The 7342-nt window shown below is 48.4% G+C and overlaps 1 pseudogene; it reads right to left on the reverse strand.

Moving 5' to 3' along the window:
• Positions 1–4488: 4488 nt before the first annotated feature.
• LOC146784170 (uncharacterized) lies at positions 4489–6936 on the reverse strand (annotated as a pseudogene).
• Positions 6937–7342: the final 406 nt, after the last annotated feature.

Consider the following 7342-nt stretch of genomic DNA (forward strand, 5'->3'; position numbering starts at 1 on the left):
ATCCCTATCGAGTTGTATAAGCTGCGACCGGACGTACTGGCACCCCACCTCCGCGCGATGTTCCTGGCGGCCCACTCGCGGGGCTCCCTCCCGCCGGACCAACGTCTGGCTACAATCGTGGTGATCCACAAGGAGGGGAAACCCCGAGACCGGGTTACCTCCTATCGGCCTATCTCGCTCTTGAATGCGGAGCCCAAAATCCTTGCCAAGGTGCTCGCCAACCGACTGGTCGGCGTGGTGGGCGATTTGGTCCACCAAGACCAGTCTGGCTTTATCCCCCATCGCAACACGGCCCTCAATCTGCGGCGCTTGCACGGGGTGCTCGCACGTGTTCAGTTTGTGCGGGAGCCGGCCATCTTGGCGTCCTTAGACGCCACCATGGCGTTTGACACGCTCGAATGGCCATACATTTGGGCGATGCTGGCGAAATTTGGATTTGGACCGGGATTCATCAGCTGGGTTAAATTGTTGTACTCGGGCCCGTTAGCACAGGTGGTAGTGAATGGGCGAGTCTCGGCCCCGTTCGCGCTGGGACGGGGCACGCGACAGGGTTGCCCCTTGTCGCCGCTCCTGTTTGCATTGGCCTTGGAACCCCTGGCGGAGTGGCTGCGGTGGCACCCTTCCATCCGTGGTCTCCGTTGGACCCCCGAGTATGAGGACCGCGTGTCCCTCTACGCTGACGATATCCTTTTGTACCTAGCCTCCCCGCGCAAATCACTGATTGTCCTGGTTGATGTCCTGCGCTCCTTTGGCCGTAACTCAGGCCTTGTCATCAACTGGGCTAAATCATGTGTCTATGTGCTTTCCGGGGAGGCTCCCGTCCTCCCGCGGGGATGTCCGATCCAGATTGCCTCGCAGGGGTTTCGGTACCTGGGGGTCTATATCACGCTGGACCCGGAGGCCCGCTACGAGCGAAACTTGCTTCCCCCCCTCCAGCGCCTGAAGGAGGACGTCGCGCGCTGGCGGCGCCTGCCGCTTTCGCCGCTCGGCCGGGCGGCATTGTTTAAGATGATGTCGTTGCCGCGCTTCCTGTACGCTCTCCAGAACACTATGGACCTAGTCCCGGCGCGCTACTTCCGTGAGGTGGAGAGTCTACAGCGCCGCCTGTTCTGGGACGGGAGGCCGCGTATAGCCCTGGCGAAGTTGACGCTCCCGTGGTATGACGGGGGGATTGCCCTCCCGGACATTAAGCGGTATTACTGGGCCTCCCAGCTAGCTGCAATTAATCACGGCCTCTATGGGCCCGCCTTGAACCCGGCATTTGAAATGGACAAGATGCTCCTGCCCGGTGGCGACTACAATCGAGCGCTCTACTCTGGCGCGCCGGATCCCCGCTTGACGGGGCCCACGCGTGTCATGGTGCGGGTGTGGCACGCGGCCAATGCAGCTATGGGGTGGAAGGACCGTTTGACCCGGGCGTCGCCGTTGTATGCGCCTCAGCGGTTGGGCTCCCTGTGGACCTCGAAGGGTTTCGAGAAGTGGGACACGATTGGCATCAGTAAAGTGGGGGACCTCTGGACGAGAGGGGGATTTAAAACATTCGAGACGCTGCAGACGGAGTATCAGCTGCAGGGCAGTGAATACTTTCGGTACTTGCAGGTCCGTCATGCGCTGGGCTCCGTCTTCCCAGACGTCGCCTCCATCCCGGAGTCTTCCCCCCTGGAGGATAGAGTGCTGGATGGCCACGTTCCGGATAGCACGATCTCCCTCATTTACAAAAAATTGATTAATGACCGCTCGGACCTGCTGACCGGCCTCCGTGAGGCTTGGGTTGCCGACGGGCTGGAGTTGGACGACGAAGACTGGATTTCCGCGGTGGCCTCTCCGAAGGAGGTGGCCATACCGGCTCGCCTTCGCTTCGTCCAGCTTAAGATACTCCACCGGGTTTACGTGACGGGGCCAAGGCTTCTGCGTATGGGTTATGCCGAGGATGGGTTGTGTAAGCGTGGGTGTGGTGCTTTGGCGACTTTTTTGCATATTTTGTGGGAATGCCCGAAGGTGGAGCGATTCTGGCGTGGTGTGCACGAGGTCCTGCGTCTGGTTACGCATGTCGCGCTGTTGCCTGAAGCGAGGAGATGCTTGCTGAATGTGTGGGAACCAACTGATTACTCGGTTCCGCAGACGCGATGGGTGACTCTGGGATATATGATTGCTAAGCGTGACATCGCTCAACTGTGGGGATCCCAGCGGCCCCCGGCGGTGTCGGCCTGGAAAGAACATATGGATTGGTGCATGTTCCGAGAAAAGGTGGTGTATGTGGCGAGGGGCAAGCCTGGGGCGTGGGTGAAAATATGGGGCCCCTGGAACGCCTACCGCGGGGGTATCTGCGCGCCACCACTGCTGCCTGCTGCCTCACCGGCTCCGTCCCCCTAGTTGACCCCCTCCCCCAGCCCCGGGCACAGAGTTCCCCCAGTCCTGGACTTGTTTCCCTTCCCCCTCTTTAGACTCCTGTGTATGGTTGGGGTCCCTCTCTTGAGGAGCACGTGTGGTTACCTTCGACTGCGGGTTGCCTTGCGGGTGTGGTTTTTCTATGTTGTTGTGTTTGTATAAATGAAACCGTATTGTGGGCTTAGAGTCATGTGGCCCACTTTGTTGATGCCTCCTGCTTTACTTCTTTGCAACGCCAAGTGCCCTTTTGTAAGTTTGTCAGATGCTCCTGTTACTCTAGCGGCCGGCCGGAAGGTTGTAGGCCCATACTTGTATATACTCGAGATTGCAATAAACGGTTTCAACAAAAAAAAAAAAAAAAAAACATTCTCGTGAATTGCCACCCTCTTCCTCTCATACATGAAATGTTAGCCAATGTCGAAATTCAAGGTTTTTTTCCACTATTGATTTACACTCCGCCTACCATCAAATTCACCTCTCTCCTGACTGTCAAGCACTCACTGCTTTTGTGACCCCTTTTTGGGCCTTTAAGTACTTGAGGCTACATTTTGGCCTCGCTTTAGCCCCGAGTGTTTTTTCAAAAACTCATGGAAAGTCTGTTTGGTGGCCTTTCCCAAGTGCATGCATTTCAAGATGATATCTTAATCCACACAGAAACCAAAGAGGAACACTTACAAATTCTTCACAAAGTACTAACCATTTTACAAGATAGAGACATGACTGTAAAAGCCAGTAAATGTAAATTACTTGTCAATGAAGTTGAGTATCTTGGTCACACCATCTCGAGCGAAGGCATCAAACTAACGTTTTGTAATGTGGAAGCAATACGTAATTCCCCTCCTCCTTCTGACAAAGATGCCTTACGCTCGTTCCTGGGCCTCTGTGAATACTATGCCAGGTCTGTGCCTGGTTACGCACAACTGGTTCAACCGCTAAGGTGTCTCCTCAAGAAGGGTATCAAATTTGAATGGAATGACACTCTATGTGATACTTTTGAGAAGGTCAAACTCTTAGTTATTAATGCACCTGCATTACATCCATTCATTTCCAACGCCAGTTCTTTTGTGTCTGTGGATGCTAGTCAGAAAGGCCTTGGGCAGTTTTTGGGCAATGGGTTGATGGCAAAGAAAACACCATTGCTTTTGCCTCCCGTGCCCTGACACCTACCAAATGCAACTACAGCACGATTGAACGGGAGGCCCTGCCCATAGTCTGGGCAGTTCAGAAATTTAAGACATACATTTGGGAAACTTGGTGTGAGGTCTTCACTGATCACAAGCCCCTTGTTTCCTTATTGTCTGGCAATAGTTTGGGAAAGTCCTCTGCAAGGCTGGTCAGGTTACTTTCCAAACTACAAGAGTATTACCTCATTATCAAATATATTCAAGGGGGCAAAAACATCCGTGCTGACTGTCTATCTCGTAGTCCTCTCCCTAATTGTAGTGAAGGTGAAAACGATTTCCACAAGGATGTGTGGTTGGTCTTATAGATGCTGTTTCCATGTGCAGTGGCAGCATCTCACAAGATGAATGGGCTTCTGCCATGGCACTTGATGAGACTCTTAAGTAAGTGGAAGTTTTCATCAAGAGCAAATGGCCTGCTAATAAGAATTTGAGCAATGATGTTAAGTGTTTTGCACAAATTCAGTGGCGTCACTAGGGTTGGTGTCACCCGGTGCGGGTAACTCATGGTGTCACCCCCTTATGACTTACCGGTCCGCATGGACCTCCTCCGCTCCGAGTCCGCCAGTGGACACAGTTGGCAAATAACGGGACCATACAAAATCCTTAGTAACGTTTGTAAATGTAGGTCCTATATTTACAAAGGCCATAGAAGAAAAATTGAATTCAACAAGGTCGGAGGTAAAATACTGTAATAAGTTAAGAACTAAGAACTACATAGAAAATATGTTACTTTTTCAACATTAAACTTTAAATTTTACTGTTACAGGAGATAAGGTTGTAACCGTTCTGTATTGGGTTTGCACAATCAGCAACTGCCAGAATAGTATGCAACAGTACAAATTACAATGTCACATTAAATCTCGACTAATCAGAACTTTCCTTTCCTGGCCTTTAAAGCTGCAAACTTGTTAATTACTTAATCAAAATCAACATCTTTCGCCAAATCACTTTCAATTGACAATATTGCAAGATCAGAAAGCCTTGACTGTCCCATGGTAGATCGCAAATAGTTCTTTATAAACTTTAGCTTTGAAAAACTCCTCTCACATGAAGCTACGGACACACAGATTGTAAGAAATAATTGTAGGCTCAATGAGGGATATGGGAGAGATTCTAGGAAGTCCCATTCAACTATGAATTTTAAAATGTCAAATACTGACCAGTCTTTGGCTTCTTCGACTTCAATCTCTGCTGCCTTCAGGTGCCTTCTCAGCCTTGGTATTTCTAATAAAAGCTCTCCCTCGGATAACTCATCATAGAAATTGGACAATTTTGGAATGGACACCAGTAACTGTTCTTCAGTGGCAGATATCAAACTCTTGGCTTGAACAGCCTCAAACATGGCTGCTACTTCCTTGATGTCTCTTGATCTGATCTGGAGTTCAGAATGGAAATGATCAATACACTCAAGCATCGCCCTCTTGTTTTCTTCTTGCAGAGTTAGTCCAGCATCTCTTGTCTTCTCACCCGTCATCCTCTTCTTGAACCTGGGTCTGCTCTCTACTGAAATTCCATATTGGTCTGATTTTAAAAGCGCCTGTTCAATTGCCTGCTCCACTAGATGATTGCGCTGCTTGTCGTACAGAAATAGTGTTAGTGTCTCTAGCTTTGTCACCACCTTGTCAAGAGTTAAGCCCTTAGTCTGAAGGTACAGCTGTGTAAGATTAACTTCAGTACATCACACCAAAAGTAGAGGTAGCACAGAAACGTGAAATTGCAGACAGCAGGCAAAAGACCACGGGCTGTACCTCTTGTGTCTACATTTTCATCTGGATCACATAGAGCTTCAATTGCCGCCACACATTCATCACATTTTTCTTTCACTGCCTTTACTGCAGCATGATGAGCACTCCAGCGTGTTGTTGATAGTCTTTTCACTGAGACTCCAGTGTGCTCCATTAACCCCTTCCATGCGGGGCGGATTCCCCCGCTGTGCTGACCGTTACCTGCGCGGGCGTGGTCATGACGGAACGGTTCCGTCATGAGCACAGCTCAACCGACGCTCATGACGGAACCGTTCCGTCATGAGCGTCGAAGGGGTTAAAACATACCATCGGTGAGTAGAAGCAGCAAAGAAGGAAAACATTGTCTCAAGAGTTCCAAAAAAAGTCACACATGAAGCATTTTCAGCAAAAGAGTGTTGGCCGCACAGGTTAAGCGAATGATCCACACATCCATTAAAAATAGCTTTCTTGTTCTTTCTTTTCAAAATGGCTTGTACACCCCCATGCATTCCAGCCATAGTGGCAGCATTATCGTAACCTTGAGCGCGGCACATCATAAAGTCGAGTCCATCACGTTCCAGATTTTGAAGAATATCAGAACTGAGGTCAACCGCTTTTTTCCCCTTTAAAGGGAAAAATCCCAGAAACACTTCCTTAACTTCAACTTTCATATTTTGGATTTTCACATATCTGATCACTTCGGACATTTGGTCAGTGTGTGATGTGTCAGGTGTGCTATCAAACATGATCCCAAAATACCTGGCAGATTTTATATCCAAGACAAGCTTCTCCTTCACATGATTTGCTAGGACATGTATAAACTCATTCTGAGTTTTTGGTGCAAGATAAGATACTGATGCTTTGAGTTTACATGTGCTTCACTTTAATCTCATTAGGTGCTCTTTCAGCACTGGGTCATATTTAGAAAGCATCTCAACCATTTCAAGAAAGTTTCCTTTATTCAAGGAAGATTCATCTTCCTTGTGGCCCCGGAATGCCAGATTCTGCTTGGCAAGAAATAATGTGATATCGAGCAACCTGTGCAAGATGTCTCTCCACTTTTTCTTCTCCATGTCCATCAAAGCAACACTTTCGGCGTCAATTGTTTTGTGCAGTCTAAGTCCTGCTGCCAATGTTTTCCATTTTTCAAGGCAATGTAAGTGCTCTTCGGATGTTTCATGATTTTGCACTTTCGGGCTCAGTTTCCACCACTTCTGAAACCCAGTCACAAATTTGGATGTCGTGTCTGTAGCATGATTAGCGGCAAAGAGTCGGCAGCAAAAACAATATAATTTCTCACTGACGAGTGAGTAAACCATCCATGACCGCAAGACTTTCTCACCATTTGGCATCACCTTGTAAAACCACTCTTTTGATAGCTGGCGAACATCTCCTTTTGCTTTTGGATCTTGCCTTGTGGCAATTCCGAAAGGGCCATCTTTGTTCTGGAAAGAAGCACTTCCTTTTTTGATGATTGCAACCCGCAAATGATCTGGAACAGGTATTTTCCAAAAAGAAGCATCATCTAAAATATTCACATTTTCCCCCTTAACCTCAGTCCTCATCTCATTTACAGTATCCTGGTTAGAGTCACTTTCAGAACTCTCTTCTGCTTCAAATTCATCCATTTGAATTTCCATTTCTTTTCTTTGTTTTTCTGCTTCATTTTCTTCTATTTCAACTCCTTCCTCTTCTGCAGTATGCATACTAGCATCAGGATCAGCGTTATCAATTGGTGGCTGAGGAACTGTGTCTTTTGATGAACCCATACCCTGGCCATCATCTGGTCTCTTGACATATTGAAGCATGGATCCACGTAGTGTTGAGAGTGATTCATTTTTTACCTTTTTTGCTTTTCTTTGCTGGCATCCACTTGGCCTCTTTGATGTATGTTTAACATGTGGCATGATTGATTTAATATATCCTTGAACTATTATTATCCAAAAAAATGCGACTTTAAAAACACCAACAGCAGCAAAGCGTGTTTTTAAGCACGTGGCGTGGGCTGATGAAACGGCGGGTCCAGTCAAATGTAGGATGTCAGTG

The sequence above is a fragment of the Triturus cristatus genome, chromosome 11, assembly GCF_964204655.1.
Source record: "Triturus cristatus chromosome 11, aTriCri1.1, whole genome shotgun sequence".
Classification (NCBI taxonomy): domain Eukaryota; kingdom Metazoa; phylum Chordata; class Amphibia; order Caudata; family Salamandridae; genus Triturus; species Triturus cristatus.